Below are 21,195 nucleotides of genomic sequence, written 5' to 3'. Positions count from 1 at the left end.
TGGTCCATGCTCCCAGTCTTTAGTGGAGTCCCAGTTGCTCATTTGCTTTTGTTACTTTGTATGTATGATTTTAGTTACTTTATGTTCTTTGTTGTGTATGTCTGTTTTCCACGTCTGGTCTTTGTCCCTGGATTACATTCTTTTAATTACCGCTATAACTTGGGTTCCCTTGATTACTCTTTTACGTTTGTACACGCAAACAATTTGACGTCAGTTATAACTCAATTTTGATATCAATAAAAATATTTTTTGGCGTAAAATGGAATTAATATGGTTCTACAAGGTTCTACATGATGTTTAATACTCTTTTTATATGTATTGAAATTATTTTTGATTTATTATTCATACACCATTTAAGGGTTTTCATGTATTTTTGATTGATATATGTGAGTTTATTTTTGTGAATTGTACTACATTGCATTTTATTTTTGTTTTGTAGTTCTTCACCGCTTTTTGTTGGTAACAAGCATCAATAAATTTGGTTTAGACTGACTGCGTCTTATTAAGGCAGTACATTTACCCTGTACCGCATACCCATATCGCATCCCTTTCAAAATCCTTCGTTCTTTATCATCCGACGTCTCTCAGGGTGGGGTACTATCAGGAGCAGACGACACTTAAAGTAACGCAAATAAAATCTTTAATATGGAGAAACATAAAATAATAAATGAGGGACTACCAGCAATTCACATTGGTACAGTAAGCATTCTGTTTATTCAGTAAAACATCGCAAATGGCTTATAGCTCAAGAAATTGTAAAATATATAGAGAAGTCATCAAAATATAGCATATGAACTTGTCAAGAAGCTTAAATACAACAAAACCGTTCAAGAACATATATGTACTTAACCCCATTCTAATTTGCATTTTCATTGATCTCACAAGCAGGAATACTTGATTTGACAAAAATGCTTTTTTTACCTTTTAAAATATATGATATACAGAACAATACATGACAAAATTGGTTTCGCATGCCGCATCAACACTCGATTAATATTTACCCCTCGGGCCTGCGGCCCCCCTTGTCTAATACATGTATTGGTATCTTTTGTGGTCGATACGGCATGCGATACGGATTTTGCCATGTATCATTATATTACAATAAGAGAGTAATATAAATGACTAACCGTTTAACAAGTTAAGAAATCAAACAAAGCTATCTGAACATTTTTCTAAAGTGAAGGACTAAATTTTGTAAAAGACACCCTTTTATCAAGTTTAGTCCTTCACTTTAAAAATTCTTTAGACTAGTCGTGTATTTTTTGTGATGAAAAGAAACACTACTGTTTATAAAATCAAACTAAAAGATACCGCTCCTTTTACGATGATTAGCAAAAGTATTTGTAAACAGATGAAAGGATCGCCATTAAAGAAAAAAACGACTATAAACTGGAAAGGAAGTTTTCAAAAACTTACGGAAACGTTTGATAACACCCATTACTTATTTCCTGCTCGGTATTGCTTTAATTGCAGGGTTGATATAATCATTACATGTTATACAACATTTTGTATTCAACTAATGCATTCAAATCTACCGGAAGCAGAAGGTTCAGTGCGCTGTACTACCTTGGTTATTTCAAGTCAGGCCTTATGCGTTTATATTCACTTTCCGGCGATTTACATGACTTTACCTGTTTACCTTTCGTTTTGACAGTTGCCTTGTAGTTCAGTAATATGGTTTTTGTCTCGGTTTAGGGTATCTGATTGACCGACATTTTGTTTATCAGAGATTAAGGTATTTATAATTATGATTAATTTCATTATAAGAAATCACTTTTCCTTCTCAACATTCAATTTAATTTTTTTATGATTTAACCCTAATTTATCGAATTACACATTGTTGCTTCTTAGTATATCATTTCAAATGTAATTTGTCATTTATCATTTGTGACATATTTTAGTTCTAATAAGACTAAGTATAAAGAAATAAACAAAAATATAATGAACACCTATTGTGTTTCCATGTTACATAATTCTCAATTTAAATATATTCCAAACGCTCATTAGCATATTCGAGTATACTTTTTGCAGAAAAAAGTAAAAACAAGTACTATCTTAAAAAATAAAGAGGGCCGACGCAGTAAAAGGGAATCGGGAAACAGAATTGTGATCAGATGACTTACATTTCCATGGAAAAGCGTCTTTAAGGTTAAGGGGTACAACGCGAAAATATACAGACTGCGTCGAAAAAAAATAATTGTTAATTTCTCATTGGTATTTAAAATTTCTACTGTAGTTTTACTTAGTTACGCGAGTGTTTATTTTCGCAATTAGTGATTTTTGTGCTTTTTGCGAGTACTTAAGTGTTCCATTATGTTGAAAGTTACAATATGATAAACGCTAAATTTCGATCGATAGGAAAGGAAACAATATTGACCACACTATACGACAATCGCGACGACTTTTCGTTCCGTATTGTCAACTTCCTTTTCATCTGTGGCAATATCCCTTCCGCACCGGCGTATGGAGTTTTTATATCAAAACTCATATGTTATGCACGAACATGCCGAAACTATGCGGTCTTTTTACAATTAGGCTTCTGGCACAGGAGTTTGTTAAAAAAAAACGTTTAAAAACAATTTATTCTTTTTATGTGTTTTAAACAAGCACAAGGATAGTTAACCAGCACTATGAGTGTGAAATGTGATCCTGCAAACCTTGTGCCAACACTATATTCCCAGACAAGTCTTGGAAGAATGTCTCATGCCTTACTCCAGTATAACACAATAAATGCTGTTTAAACCCCGCTAGACGTCTTAAATCTAGCTTCTGGAACAGGGTTATGATGGTATTATGGTCGTCATTATGAACTTGTGGATCGTTAAGGTGTTGCTAATTTTCCTTCGTTCCTTTCTACGTATTTTGTTTTTGTTTTTGTTTTTGTTTTTTGTTTTTGTTTTTTTTTGTTTTTTTTTTGTTTTTTTGTTTTTTGTTTTTTTTCTTTTTGTTTTTGTTTGTTTTGGATTTGTTTTTGTTTTTGTTTTTGGTTATTTTATGTTTTTGTTCATGTGTCTAGTTTCCCAGCCTGGTCTTAGTCCCTGGATTGCGCTCTTTTAATTTCCACTTTAATCTTGTTTCCCTTGATTACTCTTTGCATATTCGTTAGAACTTATTAATTTTTAAGCGATTAATTACTTAATATGAAAATAAATAAATCGCCAAAAATAAGTACAGTAATAATATATTTTCTTTAATTTTTTTGCCATGGTTAATAAGAGCCTATACTATATAACGTACTAATGATCAACTGCTAACTGTACTTACTACATGCATTTTTTCCAATAGAAAAAAAAAGTTTATTCGATATATTACTGACTATTACTGTATTAGCAGATTAATTCTCCAAAATAAATGGTCTATCTAAACGTTTTATCAAATTTTTATACATTTGAGATAAATAATTGGGAAACATGAGCCATTCCAATTACAACACAATCCATCATTTTATTATTGATGTCCTGAAATTCGGAGTAAATTAGTTAGATGTTATCTTAAGTTTCAGATGTCATTCTGTCATTCAGTTCCTTTTTGTATACGACTGTGTTGCTTTATTTAATAACGAAAATGATGTCGATTTCCCCTTTACAAGTTGTAAATGATTTTATTGTCTGCTTTGGACCACAGTGTTCTTATTCTTATTTTTTCAATGTTTTTGTACTTCATTTATTAACCTCCTACACAATAAAAAGAAAGTGAATTAAGTTATGTGATTTTAGTAAAATGAAACTTAGCAGGATCTTATTCTGACGTAATAAGTATTTCAAAGTATATCATGCAAGAAAACTAAAATGTTAAGTTCATCATTCAATATATAAGTATTTTAATAACCCAAATTGTACTCTTAATTATCTGAAACAAGTTTTTGTCTTGCTGAAGAAGCTGTCTTTATAAAAAAAATCAGACAGGAGGTGATTCATGCATGTCAAAAACCCAACGAAATCTATTTTATTTCTTGTTCAGGAACATTTACTGACCACATAACCAGTCATAGTTTTTTCATATGGTTGACGCGCTTTTGAGAAAAATTAGATTGCACATGCATTTGGCACTCTTCAAGCAAAATTTATTGTTCTTGATTTGGTTTATTTTAGTGGGAGATTAATGTATGATTTTCTCAAAGGTACAGAAATGAATATAGACAGGGCAATTGTTACTCAAAAATATAGCATATGTAGATTGAAAAGTTATCATTTGTTCGATGGGTTTTTCTTTACTATATATCACTTTGATATAGACAATGTCTGAATTTTACAGGAGATGGTACTTAAATACTAATTTGGTCCATGACTGTAATGCTTTTCAATGTTTTGTTCTAGTCATTATTTTGTAATCTTTTCGTAACTAACTCTAGTCTTAGTCCAAAATATTCACAGAAAAAGAGCACGCACTAATTAAAAATTTGGGTGACACGTAAACAGATTTTTCGTTGAAGTATGTTATAAACAGTCTTACATGTAATAAATTCACTCCATTCATGACAAACTAAAACTTTGTTTCATGGGTATGTTGCACTAAGGGAGCCAAAGTGTACTATTGCATTTTTATATCTCAATTTTAGAACAGAATTGTTTGAAAAAGAAACAGATTCAGCAAGAAGACAACACGTATCCAAAGACCTTTTTGGTCAATTGTTATTTCATATGATTTTTCCCTACCTAATGGCAAAACAATCCCGAAAAACCCATGTTAAATCTGATAGCTTTGAGGGGGGTATTGTAAATGGATGGGTATTCTTAACAATGATCATTTCCCTTCTCTGTTTTGTTATTTAGATGTTTTTACGCCTAGCCATATTTAAATAGAATTTATGTGACATTATTAATTAGCGTGTGTGTGTGTTATTGAATTATTACAGTTTTTATGGATACAAGACTTTCAGCCTAAAGAACGTTTGAAGAAAAACTATACTATACGCATATGATAAAAGTGTCCTTTTAATACTTTTAATACTGTCCAGTGAATACTTTATACGAATTGGCAGAGGATTTATCCAGTAGAGAGTAGTTCTGTCAATAAAAGTAATTACTTAGCATTGTTAACCAACTGAGTGAAATGTGTATGCAATGACTTAATTTAATACTGAAAGAAAGAAGTAAACACAATTATTGCACCAACATATATGAACTAATATGCTCAATACGGAAAAATAAGATAAATACGGAAGAACATGCGCATTACGATCAGGTTCTATATGTTTATTTATTTTTCTGATTGGTGCTTGTATGATATCTTCAGGACTAGAGAAACCATATTGGGCATTGAATAGTCGTATTAAGGCCTTGACGAAGCCTCGGTTCAATACAACTGTCAGACCGAATACGACCTTTTTTACATAATACAAAAAAGACTATTTTATAATCTTATAATACAACATGGATAGAACATAGATTTATGAACAAACTAGAGGTAACATCCATGGCATATCTTGCTGAAGATGTTAAAATCAAAAGAGTATAGGCCAATGTTCAATATGGCGATGATCTTAAAGTTTAAATAACTATTTAAATTAGAAACATTACGCTGTTGACAAGTAAATAAAATTTGATTTCGAACTTTTTATTTTTGTTTGATATAAAAAAAAATCCTTTACAATATGATGTCGCGTAATATAAAAATAACTTACAATATCAGCAATTCTATTTTGTTTCATCTCAGCTTAATTTAAAAATGCTGAAGCTTGTTCTTTCAACCAACAACAAAAGTACTTATTAATTAGTGGTTATGAACAAAATAGTATAATCGTTTTAATAATCGTTTATGAAAGTACACTTTTGCCTGTACTATCCTAGTATCATAGAGCTCAGGTATAATACAACTTCAGTTATAAATACATGACGAAATCATATCGGACTTAGTGTCATCCCGAGGCTACAGTACAATTGAGGGCCGAACAATTTTTATACAGATGTTTTTACAGATTCGTTTAATTATTGAACCATGTATACATTTGTTCCATTACACAACAAATAGAATATAGACAACAAAAGTGACGGAAGGAAAAAAATTCAAAGTTGAACTATTATGTTATAATTTTAATAGAAAATGTTATCACTTGCTATAGTTAAATAATAAGATTTTAACCCCGTCAAAACTGTCAAAGAGTGGGTGGTATATTGGAATCCCCTTGTCCTTCCGACCATCCGAATTTGTCGCAATTGTCTCAGTTATAATGGACGTGGTTTTGTATAATATGGGGTATGTTTAAATCGATTAAGGTTGCTATCCAATGTCAACATTGCTGTAGGAGTAGGGGTAAGCCTAACACTATAACACGTGTACCTCCATGTTTATTTTTGTCGCGCCTTGACAATTATTTAAGGGCGTTAACTTGAAAGTTTACATTATTTTCCCTGTATCAATTTGATCCGATGAATCAGTGTAGCGAATAGAGCCATCACATTCTGAAACGTTGTATAATATTGAATTGTTGTGACGTGTATCGTTAATTTTATCCTCTATCCTACATAATAACACCTAGATGAACTGTCACGTACTTCCATACGTCGTGTACTAAGTTACAGCCCTAGATTAATCCTACGAGGAGGAATGACCCCACCAGCGAAAGCTATAATTTTATATAGCCTAGCTGGCCGAGTGGTCTAGGGCGCCGGACTTGGTGCAAGCGGTGTTGCAATAGATTTCACAGCGGTACGAGTTCAAGTCAATCGGAGTGAACGACCAAAAATTCGCTTCACAAATTTGATAGTTCGAACATCGTTGGGAATTTTTCAGACCCTTATATAAGTTTACATTATCTTCACCGTATCAATTTGATCCGATGGATCAGTGCAGCGAATAGAGTCGTCACATTCTGAGACGTTGAATATATATATATATGTATATATGTATGTATATTATTGACAGGTTTGTTATTTTTCTGTTTACAGACCAATAAAGCATTCGGTCCATTAGATACATTTCTCAGAATTGTTGTTATCGGGTAACATCTTAAAATCACTTCCGGTTAAACGCAGTGTAATTCAGATATGTAACAATTACTTCATAACGTAACATCAGTGCAAATTGTTTTCTAAATTGATTTTGAGCAGATTTATCTGGTTTGATTTACTGAGTTCTTGATTAACATCTTATTAAAGCTTGTGCCTCTTTCATTTGAATAATATTCTAAATCATATAAACTTTTGTAGAAACCTTAATTTATATATTTATATATTTTTAAATCTGATATAAAAAAAAATAGATTTTGTTACAGAATAACTTTGTTTGTTTAACTTTAGACCGTTTCAGGTAGAGTAATATTAAATAATAAATTTAAGTACATCGTGTAGCAATCTTAATAAAAATCAGACAGAAGGTGATTCATGCTGAGAACCCATCAAACTCACTTTTATTTCTTGTTCAGTATACGTTTCTCGTCACATAATCAGTCTTAGATTTTCATTTGTTCATTGTGCTTTTCAGATAAAAATCCTTTATATTGAACATGAAATTGTCCCTTTGCAAGAGTTATCGCTCTTGATTTGGTTGATTTCAGTGGGAGATGAATGTATGTTTTTCTCAAAAGTGCAGATCTGAATAAGGAAATAATTATTGTGATGTAAAAAATATTGCACATGTATACTGAAAAAAACCTTTGTCTGTTTGGTGGGTTTTTCTACACCTTGAATCTCTTTACCATTGACACTGTCTGCATTTTATATGGACTGATACGTAAGAAAAAACTCAAACCATAATGTCTTTATATTTGAGATTGACTTAGTTACATATAGTTGTTTTGTTTATGAATTGCCTACATCTTGTGTCCCTTCGCAAACATAAACATAGATACTAATATCATAGTTTTAAACTGTGTTTCTCATGATACAGGTAAAGACAATTTGAACGTAAACTTCATAAAAGCAACGACAACGTATCATTTTGTGTTTTTTATGTTGTTTCCTTTGGTTTTGGGTTCTTTGTTTTTGGTTTTGGTTTATGGGTTTTTTGGGGTTTTTTTTGTTTTTTTTGTTTTATTTTTGCTGTGTGTTTTGTTTTGTTTTGTTTTTTGTTTTGTTTTGTTTTTTTTTTGTTTCGGTTTTGTTTTTGTTTTTTTTAAATAAAAAAAATATATATAAAATCGTTATATTCTAACTGTCTTACAATTTTTGGTAGTGAGGTAGTGATTACGTGTGGTAGCTTTTTTATTGTTTGTTTGCTTTAGAAAGAGAAAGGATAGTCGGTATATGGACAATTAGATAAAGAACGACAGTATTGCTATTAAAAAAGTACTTCATTGAAAGTTACTGACATTACTACAACTGTTCATTGTGATGAATAATGAGATTTCGTGCCCACCTTTTTCATTTACTTTACCCAAACAGTTCGACAGATGCCGTCTTTTTTAAAGAAAAATATTAAATTATTTAAGAAGTATAAAGTTCATACGGTGATGATTGCATGTTAAAACTGCCACAAATAATTGTATCTGTACAATCGGCAATCCAATCACGTTATCAAAATAGTTTTTGTATGAGAGACGTAGGCCATTTAAATGCTACATAAATTACACTGTGAAAGTTGGGTCTCATGAAGAACATAGTGTTGTTAAAGTTTTTAATGTGAAGTATGAATTCATCGATTTCCGATCTTTTAGCACTCAAAATCAAGGCAGAAATTTCTTCTCCTGTATATGTTGTTCGAGGTAAGATATTAAGAAGAGGAAGACTATCACTGAGAAAGACGGGCAATAAACCACTCAAATATCTGCAAACCAAACAGGAAGTAAACGTCGTTGTGAGAACATAAAATACTATTAATTTATAAGATATAACAAAAAGTAGATACAGGAAGTGTATCAACGAGGCAACAACCTAACCTAGATGCCCGGGTAGTTTTTTCGTTCAAAGTTTCTTTCAAATATTACTCCGGGTCACCAGTGACGTATTCTGTCTTTTGATTGTCTGGGTGTATATATGACTCATTTACTTACTTTTAAACGTCCTAATACTTTAGGAAATGTGTTTAAGTAATTCTTTCAAATTACTTTTCATATCTTTTTTATACAAATGCACAAGAATGAAGTTAATTTAAAATAATAATAAATTGTGCATATCCATCGCTGTATCGCTGTTGATCTGAGTCTATATTATTAGCGATTCTTTGTTTCGCTAATGGTATTGACCAGGAACCCAGATTAGACGACAGTTCTACCTGATTGTGAAAAAAACCAAGGGCAACCTAAGAACCCTTAATGAATCAATCAGGAAGTTAAATGAATATGAAATATAGGGTTGTGATTTCTTTTAAGATCTTTCATGTTAAAACAATATAAGTGAGAAAAAATATGAGTCAGTGTGCTTATTTTTTATATATAAGCATTTGAAATTTTGGCATGAAAAGGATTTTTTCTGGATTTCCAGAGATTTTGTAGTAGTATGGTTGATCATATCAATCCATTGAAAAGGATGAAACCAGAGGAGTCCGAAAATCTGAAAAAATGTATGAACATGAGCAGCAAATATCCCAAACCGAATACGAAACAAAAATTCTATATCACAGAATAGCAACAAAAGCCACTGGTCACCGACCTGTGACAAAATTTGCGGCTGTGTTAAATCATTTGATAAAACATTGTAAACAAAAGAATACAGGCAATCACACTTAAATCAACGATAAAGGGATTATTGATCATATATCAAACACAGTTTTTGTTATTGTGATCAAGTGCCAGGATCTTATGATAATCTATACATATGTCAACCATACATCAGTTCGAATCGTGTGTTATAACATACATTTACATTGCTCATGGTTTTCATGAGCAAAACCTGTGGCAATGTAAATTAAATCATTTTGTGTAGCCCTTAAAAACTTTATTAGGCCGACAATATCTTAACACAGCATTGACGAAAAGTAATATAAATTCTTATTTCTTTTGAAATGTTTCTGATTATCTTTATCAGAAAACACTTCAAAATAATGAAAACCATGCCTTCATTTCAATGATATAATCTTTACGTTGCATTGCGTGCGAAATTTAGAATAAAATCCACCCCATGTGCAAGTTTAAGAAGCGTAAACCAATTGAAATACGATTTGTTGTTTGAATTACATTACTTAACTGTCACGGAAGGAAACGACAGAAAACAATTTCCTGGTTATAGAATGTACAGAAGCAATTGTTTGATCTGAAAAATCCAAAGTAAATGATCGCCGTAACGGTCTTTTTCGTCAAACAACATCTTTGAACATACGATTAATAACTGTAGTCTTGCACGAAATGTCTGATATTGTCGATAAATAAATATCCGCTATAAATATGATATTAAATCGCATTTATATCTAACTTTTTGAGTTACGCATATTATATACTAAGGATATCAGCCTTTACTTTTCGTGAAGTTCGACATTTTTTTACGTTAAGCGAGTATCCATGGAAGACAGGAGCAGTTGGTGGCAAATGCCAAATGTTGTTTCCAAAAGATTTGTAACCATAAAAGACCACTAACTCATGTTTTGTCAAAAAATGAATGTTGGTTTTAATTTACTGATATAGTTTCAATTACCTAACTTACAAAAGAAAGCATTTTAAATTGAGGATAAAATCTGTTTCATATGTTGATAATCTAGTCGATCAGGAAACTTTTAGGATATATTCCGATTCATTCATATCTGATACAAAAAAAACAATTATGTTCCTCCTGACATCATAATAAGTTGCCAAACAGAAAGAAACATTGTCAGAGAAACACTTGAAGCATCAAATCATATTAAGTGTTGATTTTGACATTAAATCGCTAAGGCTAATATTTTGTGCCAAATATTGCAACATTTAATGAAAAAGTTAGACACGCCTTGTCAACCTCAATGCAAAAACAAAACAAAAAATAACGGACATGGTTTTAATTCCTCTACCCAAAAAGCATTGACGTTTCTTTGACTGTCACAACACTCTGACTCGGCGGGTGTTTCAAAGAAAAGCAGAGGATGCTTACCTTAGAGGTGTACCAGGTCCATGCTCCCAGTTGCTCATTTGCTTTTGTTATTTTGTATGTATGATTTTAGTTACTTTATGTTCTTTGTTGTGTATGTCTGTTTACCATGTCTGGATTATCGCTATAATCTTGGTTCCCTTGATTACTCTCTGACAAAACTATATGATAAGCGCAATGATTTTTCATTCCGTATTGTCAACTATTGTCCTTTTATCTGTGGTAAAATTCCTTTAACACCCGCGTATGGAGTTTTCGTATCACAACTCATGCCTAATGCCATATCTTGTTGGACTTTTTGTACCGCGCTAGACTTCTTAAATTAGACTTCTGGAACAGGGTTATGTTGCTACAAGATTAAAGTCAGCAATACATAAGTTTTATGGTTTTCATCATGAACTAGTCGACCGTTACGAGGTATCTATCTGCACCATGAGAAATTATTTGTTCTCCGTGTCATAGTTTTTCTTTCCTCTTTCGTCTACCCTAGACTTTACTTTTATGAGAAACTCGGGGGTGTTTCGAAAAGCAGAGGACGCTTACCCTACCGATGTACTTGGTCCATGCTTCCAGTTTTTGCGGAGTACCCGTTCTTCATTTACTTTTTTTCACTTTGCATGCACTGTTTTTGTTATTTATGTTCTTCGTTTTGTGTGAGTGTATTCCATGTCTGGTCTTTTTCCCTGGATCACATTCTGTTGACTTCCGCTAAATTCTGGGTGCCCTTGAGTACTCTTTTGTGAGACAAAGTAGTTTTTTCAGTGACAGATAAAGTGTTTTATCGGTAATTTGAGCAAAATTCCTTTGATGTGTACATGCTGATAATGCTTTGATCGACAACCTGATTTCATACAAAAAATATCGGGTCAGTTTGCAATAAGTATGCGCCAATTACCCGCTAAGAGACCCCTTTTTAGGGAGATTACATTTTTACTATGACTTTGCAATGACAGGAAAATTCGTACTTGCAACCGTTACTGTAAACAGTTTTATGTAAAATTAACAAAAGAAAATACGGTACATGTACAAAAAATATCACAAATCTCTTTAAAACTTATCTTGGAATGGTATAATAAATCAATACGGTATACTTTCTTAAGCCACAATGAAGATTTGTTGCTTTTTTACATGTACATGTAAATCGTCTGCTCTAGGGCGGGCTGAAGAGAAATAATTACGAGCTATGTAGCTAATTTTAATCACTTCTTGTAAATAAGTTACAATAAAATACTATTTTAAAATAAATCATTGTACATGGATGGTAACCAGATAACTCAAATAATGTTTATCATCCGTTGGACTTCAGCTATTCTTATTACACAAGGGTGACTTTATTTTGAAGAGAACTAGCAATGTTGTATCTCACCATTGTAGAATTTATATAATCCTTAAAATAATCCTGATTGTAATGCATAACAGATATTAACAAATTAACCTTGTGGCATGCCAACCTTCATTTGTTATATCGATTCATCAACTGACACCCATGCTAAATTTTGACCGGACAGTATAAAGATCATGACGATCAGTGGTCATATGAAAAATACATTCCCCATTTAATTTATGCTTTTGTGTAAAATCTTTAACATTTTTCATATAACGATCACGATTTTCTTCTATAAATAGCAAATTACTGATAAAAGAAATAAATTACATTTTGTTTTAGATAGTGACTATCGCGGTTAATATCCGGGCTCGCCCAAGCAGGCTCACCTGATCAGGGCTCGCCCAAGTAGGCTCACCTGATATGAACCATGATTAAGTCACTATCAAAATCAAACGCTATTTATTCATATTCGGGGATCGTTGTGGTGTATCCATCTGCACCATGAAAACTGATTTATTCAACGGGTCATAGTTTTCCCTTCCTCGTTTGTCTACCGCGGACTTAACTTCTTATGAGCAACTCGGCGGGTGTTTCTAGAAAAGCAGAGAACGCTTACCCTACAGGTGCACTAGATCCATGCTCCCAGTTTTTACTGGAGTCCGAGTTGCTCATTTGCTTTTGTTACTTTGTATGTATGATTTTAGTTACTTTATGTTCTTTGTTGTGTATATGTCTGTTTTCCATGTCTGATCTTTGTCCCTGGATTGCATTCTTTTGATTACCGCTATTACCTTGGTTCCATTGATTACTCTTTCATAGAAATATTGTGCTTGTAACAGTCTACTGTGAATGATTATATCTGTTCTTCATTTATCTAATATCATTATTTTATTAATATTTACGCATTTTTTTATATTTGCCGAAATTGATAAAAATACTCCATCTTGAAACATTGTTTCTAAAAACTACCACAACAAATAAATGTGAAATGTTATTTGATATATGATAAAGCCCAAGCATATAAATTTGTCCGTTTTTCCACCAATAACACAGCTTTTATGCTTATTTAAACTGAAATTTGATCGCCGTATCTCGGTGCTTGAATAATTCATTCAATTGATTCATACAAAAAAGAAAAAAATACAAAGGAAATAAAGTTTAGCTGTTGATAGCTTATATAAAAAAAAACATTTTACTTTACGATTAATCGTTCCGACCAGGTTTTTTGTTTATAACATATATCAATGTATGCAATGGGAAAGACGTTGAATTCTTGGGTATCGATTTGGATAATTTTCATTTTATTTCATCAATAAATTTGTTGAAAAGTCCTTATCCTAGGGGACATGGAGGAGTTAGTAGTTATCCTGCAGAAGTAATATTAATTTTGATATATGTCAATAGAAACATTGTCATCACCCATGCTATTTGTCAAGTTTAGTTATGAATGCTCAATAGTTAATATTGACAATACAAAAATGAACAAACAGAGCATTATATGAACGCTATGTGTAACGCCTAATTTGATTAATATGACAACCGTAATGTAAATTGGATGACAGTCACAACAAAATGTTCTTTCTAGGGAGTGCTTGTCGTTTTTGCACATGTTCAGGTTTAGTAAAACAAATTTTGGACCGTAAAACACAAGTTACCGCATTTGTCGTCTTACATGAACCATGTTACCATGAATGAAATTTATGCTTTAATTTATTTAATTTCATTCCATGCATGTAAATAAATGTTGTCTTTCAATCTTATATTCTAGCGTTTATAGGGAGGAAAATCGGATTTGAATATCATGATATTTGTTACAAGTTTAGTTTGGAGGGACATTGCAAATCACTTGAAACCAGAAGCGTGATTCTTTTACCTTTAATTACATAACTTTTTAAGTATAAATGTAAGCTAAATATGTCAGAATAGTGTGTGCATTACAGTACAAATTTCAAATATTTATAACAAGAGTTTTCGTTTTCACTTAATGGCTAATTGATTTTTTAAACTTTTAAGTTTTTACGAGTGATTTTACATATTTTACATATTTTACATATTTTCTAGAGTTTCTACATTTGCATGGAAGAAACTGATTGTTTTGTCTACAAGTCTTGATTTTAAAGGACAGCTTCACTTTCAATTGCTTAAGTATATTTTAACATGCTCACCAATGCCTGGATACCAAAAATTAAATTTGACTAAATGATTACAACCCCTTTCATTGGATGCAAAAATAACATATTTTTAATCATTGATGCTTCTAACATCTTTTGTCAAAGCTCCAAATGAAGCCATAGGGGAAATTGGGAGATGGCACTGATGAATTTGGAAAATTATGAAAATAACATATTTTTGTGTGCTTATGCACGCATAAAAATGTGTTTGAACAAAGATTTTTGTACCCCAACCCCCTCCCCCTCTCCTTATGTGATTCCTTTGATCAACCACTGAAAGCAGTTTATGCGCATTTGTTGACAGCATGTTGTGGGTTTTTATTAGTACAGGAATTTTATTATTACATAACCACACTTCTGATTGTAATTCGATATTTTGCTTTTACATTACAAACCATTTTTCAGCTTCAAGTCATATGTACTTTAGGTTCGATTAGTCAAGGAGGTGTAAATAAGTTGTACAGTGATACGACAATTACATGAGAGTTCTATAGCATCGGAAACCAAACAAAATGTTTCTGGTTACTTGAATGCTTTGCTAATATGAACAACTCGCTCATAGGTTTGAAAATGTGTTGCGATTATTGACTTTATGAAGTGTAATGATAAAATTAGCGATCAGATAAAATGTAGGTAGTAGTCAAGAGGAAAAGGACAAAAGGAAAGTCCTAATAATATCAGAAAAAAATTTGGCCATGGTCCCGACATGTTACAGGCATTTACGAAATCAAAAATGAGTTAAACCAGGTTTTATAGTTCGTTTAATCTACCACCGCTATTACGGTTTAATACGTCATATTATTTATAAATGATAGAATTGCCTCTAGTTAAAATCGGTAAAATAGTAGCCAAAACAGTACAGGAGATGTGAACAATAAATTAGTAAAATAAAGACAAAAACACAAAATAAAACAAAATAGTGAATCCAAGAATGAGCTACAAGATAGGGTCTTGAATTTTGTTGGTTAAGGTATGTCAAGTTCAGTATGAAATAATATTATACAAGCAAAAAACTACGGAAACGAGTGCAAATATTTATGCAATAAAATAAATATGAGCGCCTTCATTTCGTTTAGTTTCTCATATCACGACATTTAGACATACGGTAACAATTTTGAAGCAACAATCGTAAAGGGAAGGTTTATCAATAATAAGAAGAATTAAATGGTAATTCATTGGAAAGTATGCCAAGTGACCTGGACCGTTTATTTTAACTCCGAGCCAATTGATATTCTTTATTTTGTAATATGTGTTTTACGATCTATCTTGAATGTATGCTTCATATCAAAAGACAGCAATCTTGCCCCACTAAAAGAAGTCTTCTATATCACTTGAATACTTAAAAAAAAATTGTAGGTTCTCAAAGTCCTTAATTACAGATTATTGACTATACCTTTACGTTCAAATTATACAAGTCAATTTTTATAACAAGGGAATGCATTTTATGTTGCTTAATTCTTCTACTATCGGGTTGTAAAATTATCCTTGTAATATACAACAATAAAACAGACGGACCTGTGAAGTCTTATTGTTTGTTGCTTGGTATTTGGTGGACGACTGTCTCATTGACATTCACACAACATCTCCTAATTTCATATCGTCTTAAAAATCATATAAACGACTTCATAAGCAACAAGTACTATTCATAATTCTATTATTCTGTTTGATTCGTCATAATGTGTTTAAAGTATATTTAGAAATTGAACAGTTGTTGGTGATCGAATATTACTATTCATCGTTTTTACTAAGTATTGTTAACCCTGTCTTAAATGTGCGAGAACGTCGCCCACTTTCGGTACAATCATTTTGTTTACTGATTAAATACATTCCCTTAATTGTTTATCTCAGTGCGAAAAGTACTTAATAGATAAACGACTTGGGTTCGAATGACATCCATTTTGCTTTTGGTAGAGAACCTTATCCATTTATAGAATATCAGTCAAGCCCTCATACTGTTATTGGCTTTATTTTATATCGACTCACCAATTTGTTATTTTTAAAAAAAATCTAGTAGAGAATGATTTAAAATTCCATAAATTCAAATGACAAAGAACAGAACAGAAAAGGGCAGAAACAACTAAACATTAAAAAAAAATAACAGCAAGCAGGAATAAAACTGATTTTAACTTCTTAAAAAAATTGGTGTCATCTACACGTACTTCATAAGGAATGACTTGGAAAAAGTATGTATTATGGAAAGTAACATAGGAATGGTAAGATGATTCTTTTCTATCTATTTGCTATTGTCTTAAATTATTTTGTTCTTTAAAAGAGGGTAGTATTTTCGGGAGGTGAGGTTCTTTTGTCAGTCTTTTCTTGTTTCTTAGCTAAGCTTTTTAATTAAATAATTCAATGAAAATCATGGTCATATTGCACTCCCTCGCAGTCTTGTACGTGATTGGTCGTTGACAGTTGTACAGATTAATTGTCTTAAGCAGCAAAATAACGAGTTTCTAGAGAATTTTTCTTTTGTACCAAACAGGACTCTATGGAGATGTAACATTAGCAAAAACAAAAGGCCTTTATTAATACTGTTCACATAAATCACCTCAAAAGTTATTAACAGCGTATTAAATAGTGTCCATTTCCACCGCAATTATGACAACTGATGTCAGCAATGTAACTTATAATGCTGTAATCATTGTTTACGGTAATGCAACATCATTCTCTGGTGATTAAAGCCAAATAAGATCTCTAGAAGAGTAGCTATTATTCTTCACTTATAAAGTCAGCCTGATGCAGCGCAAGTCATTTATGCGAGTTTGTATTTTTATTAAGGTTTAAATTAATGGAAGATAATTTAAATTCAAAGAAATTCACATAGCTTAAACTCAGATGTTATCTTTATTGAAAACGACGGGAAAAGATGTTGTACAATACTTTAGTAGCACTCCGGCCAAAAATCATGCACAATGTGATACATGGTTGAATAGCTTACATATTTTTGTTTTTGTTTGTTTGTTTGTTTTTGTTTTGTTTGTGTCGGTTTTTGTTTTGTTTTCTTTCTTTTTGTTTGTTTGTTTGTTTGTTTGTTTTTTTTTTGTTTTTTTGTTTTTATTTGTTTTAAATGATATAATAAACAGAAAATAACGCGTAGCTTTTCGTATAATCCTTGGTTTTAGCCGTTAAAATTAAGTACTTAGTATTTTATAATATACCCTGTAAATGACACTGAAGTATAAAAGAAATTTTGGATGTTTTATGTGAACTTTATCCTTAGACAAAGACTGTTTGAATGAATAATTCCATATTTCATCATTTGAACCTATTAAGCAACTTAGAAAAATAAACACGGGCAGCCTTTTTTGGTGTGTATCACACATAACGGAATTTACATGATTCTTACTAAGACTCCTACTTAAATTTTGTTAACATCTCGATCTATGATGTAAAGGGGAAAGGAACATTTGAGGAGGAAAAATGAGTAGATATTCGGACTGAAAATTTTTACTTGCAATTGGCGATTGAAGAACTCAAGTGGTAAATAGATCAATGTTGAAGGGATATACAGTGAAAGCTGTCTAATTCGAATCCTTTTTGAATTTATCGTTATATAAGCTATATAATCAGAGCGTTCTACATCTGAAGTGCATTGTTTTTAATAGAAAACATAAACTGGTAGATGCCATTCATTCCATAGTGCATTTATGTGTTGTTATAACTGCCAGAATGATATTATGTAGATGAGACTGATGTCGATTCAATGTATGTTATGTAATGCATTAAAGTAACCCTGCAACCTTTACCTCAAACATTAAAAATTGTGTGTGATAACAGAAATGTCCATTTGTTAACGTTGTTCACGTAATCACGTTTGTAGGCATATTGCATTTGATATCTCATTAATGTTTCTAAATTTCTGTGACAATTTTGTGATGTATTGCATGTTTATGAAGCCCGATATAAACATTTGATAAAAGAATTGGTGAAAGAAATTTCCACTGATTACTTTGTTTTGAATTCTTGCATAGTCATCATGGATGATAAGGGAAAAGTTTGTTTTTTACTTTATTACAAACGGCTCAAAAACACACCAAGAGCATTATTTTGCTATGAAAAATAAAGTTTAAGACATTTACAAAAAATGAAAGACCTTTTATAGAAGATATAATTCACATTTTGCTTTGTGGTCTTATAGTTTTTTTTTTATCAATATCTTTTTTACGATACTGTATTATAGATGGTGTAAGTTAGATATCATTTTGCCGAATACACATTTTACACTTATTACTCCTTCAAATAAATCTGTTTGGTTTTTCTCCTTCCTTTTTACTTTTTACTTTTGTAATTTTGTTTGTTTGTTTTCAAAAGATACACTATCTAGTTTCCATTTATTTTGAATGTTTTTTATGATTAAAATTTAATTTTCGGGCTTGAAAAAAATGAATAGTTTTTTTTTGGCGCATCAATACCGTACGTAGCGATTCAATGATGTTATAAAAATAGATATTTATATTGGTGTTCCTAATACTTGAAAATTATTGAGCTATTTTGGTCTTTATTATGTAACAAAATAATGTTTATTTTATCTCAAATTATTAGTTTATGAAACCAATTAAAACACATGAAATGAAATGAAATTAAATTAAATTGATCAATGAGTATTGTAATACTAAACGTTTTACATCACAATTTGTTTTTGTTTCTTACGTTCAGTAATTTATGTTTGTCGTTCTTTGTTTGTCTTAATTGATGTTATATTTTATGATTCTTTAAATATGGCTTGTTAAAATGCTTGCGTTTTTATCATTTATTATTGCATAATAATTTCTTAGTAAATTTGACATAGGGGCAAAGTAAACGTTATCAAGGTTTTGTTAACTTTCTAAAGTGTACCGTTTCTAGAAATTTAGAATTAAAAATGTATGATAAAAATCTACGTAAAAGGAATTTTTTATTGCAAAATTAACTGACCGTCAAAGTCTGCAAATAAGTTGATTGTTTTATAGTACAATTATTCATAATTTAAAAAGAAATAGTGCATCTTGGGACTAATGAAATGTTCGAAAATGCAAATTCTATCAACCGTTTATGATCAAACATCACACAAGATATGATTGAGAATCATAATGAATTTATTTGATTTGACTTCCTGTTATTCCTGTTATTCCTTCTATTCAATAATAGTTTTTCCTTTCAATAGAGATTTTGATCGAGATTAGTGTTACAGTTAATTCAAAGTTTTGCTGATGTATACATGTATAAGCAATATTAAATAATGAAGACAAAAAATCACACACGATGCCTAAAATTGGAATGAAGTCACCATTAATGTAACAAATTTGCTTACACTGAAGATTATTTTTTAATATAAGGAGGCAATGGAATGTATTGACGTTTTTCAAGTTCCTTTTCATGTGTGACAATATCATTTTAGTGCCTGCCATGATGGATTTGACATATCTCAACTCATATGTCATGCCAGAATTTGCCGAAACTATGTGGCCTTTTTTGTGTACCATGCTAGACTTCTTACAATTAGGCTTCTGGTACAGATTTATAATGCGACAAGAGTAACAATGGTGCGTTCTTGTTCCCTGAACAAACAGATCGTGTTCGTATCGGTTTTCCTGAGTTTGATTGCAAGAATACAACGATTTAGTGGTAGATCTGTGGGTAACCTGATTGCATTTGAAAAACTCTGGATAAGATTTGGACTGTTTTTGATTTTGCATCTGAATAAAGAACGGTATTAGTACGTGAAATGAGTTTTCTTATTAAATAGCCAATTTCAAAGTTATCTACCACGTTTGCAACGTGATTCTTATTTAAAAGACTACGCCCTTATGTCAATAGTGCACGTGTTGCGGGATTGCGTTATTGTTACTAGTATAAATTATTACCGGATTATACTCTCTTGTAATTTGAAGGGTTCTGCTGGCGGAGAAGGACATGCATACCCTTCCGGAGCAACTGATGTCACTTCCGGTTTTTTTACAGGAGTTCATAGTGCTCGTGCTGAAGTGTAAGTGCGTGTGTGTTTGTATTTCTGTCCCTTTCAGAGATTACAAAAATATTAAAATCGTACATGTATCTTTTAACAGTTCAAACATAAATTTGTTTAACTATGTCAATAAAAGAAATATTCAATTATGGCTTTTAATGTAGATTTCCTGAACAAAAGACCCCATTATAATCTAAACATGTGAACAATTACGAAATCAATTATGAAACAACATCAATTTTAAGATAACAAGACGATAAATCAAGACAAATTAGTTGATATGTTTCACCAGGTATCAAAATATGCATTGAAGAACAGTAATGATGGTTATCATATTGTGTTAAGTGCCAGTCCCTGTATGAATCAGGCAGTGAGTGAGACATAGTATGAAAGAGTAATCAAGAGAACCAAGGTTATAGCGGTAATCAAAAGAATGTAATCCACGGACAAAGACCAGACATGGAAAACAGACATACACAACAAAGAACATAAAGTAACTAAAATCATACATACAAAGTAACAAAAGCAAATGAACAACTCGGACTCCACTAAGAACTGGGAGCATGGACCAGGTGCACCGGTAGGGTAAGCGTCCTCTGCAATTGTAGAAACACCCACGGAGTTGCTCATAAAAAGTCAAGTCCGGGGTAGACGAAAGAGGAAAGGAAAACTATGACACGTGGAACAAATCAGTTTTCATGGCGCAGATGGATATACCACAACGATCCACGAGTTCATGATGACGGCCATAAAACTTCTGTAGTGATGACTTCAATCTTCTAGCAACATAACCCTGTTCCAGAAGCATATTTGTTATAATTG

General features: G+C 31.7%; 1 protein-coding gene and 1 long non-coding RNA gene across 2 annotated transcripts in view; both read left to right on the top strand.

Moving 5' to 3' along the window:
* The window catches only part of LOC148605666 (carbonic anhydrase-related protein 10-like), a 48,034-nt gene that overhangs the window by 4,670 nt on the left and 22,169 nt on the right, over window positions 1–21,195 (top strand). The gene's annotated exons all lie outside the window — the stretch shown is intronic.
* Window positions 1,621–20,127, top strand: LOC148605667 (uncharacterized). Its single transcript, XR_015916044.1, has 2 exons — window positions 1,621–1,735; window positions 19,807–20,127. It is a non-coding gene; the product is annotated as an uncharacterized LOC148605667 (long non-coding RNA).

This window comes from Perna viridis, chromosome 10 (genome assembly GCF_037379345.1).
Source record: "Perna viridis isolate PV_CMFRI_1.1 ecotype Kerala chromosome 10, ASM3737934v1, whole genome shotgun sequence".
Classification (NCBI taxonomy): Eukaryota; Metazoa; Mollusca; class Bivalvia; order Mytilida; family Mytilidae; genus Perna; species Perna viridis.
Note: the sequence above shows the minus strand (reverse complement) of the source record. Positions and strands in the feature narration are given on the sequence as shown.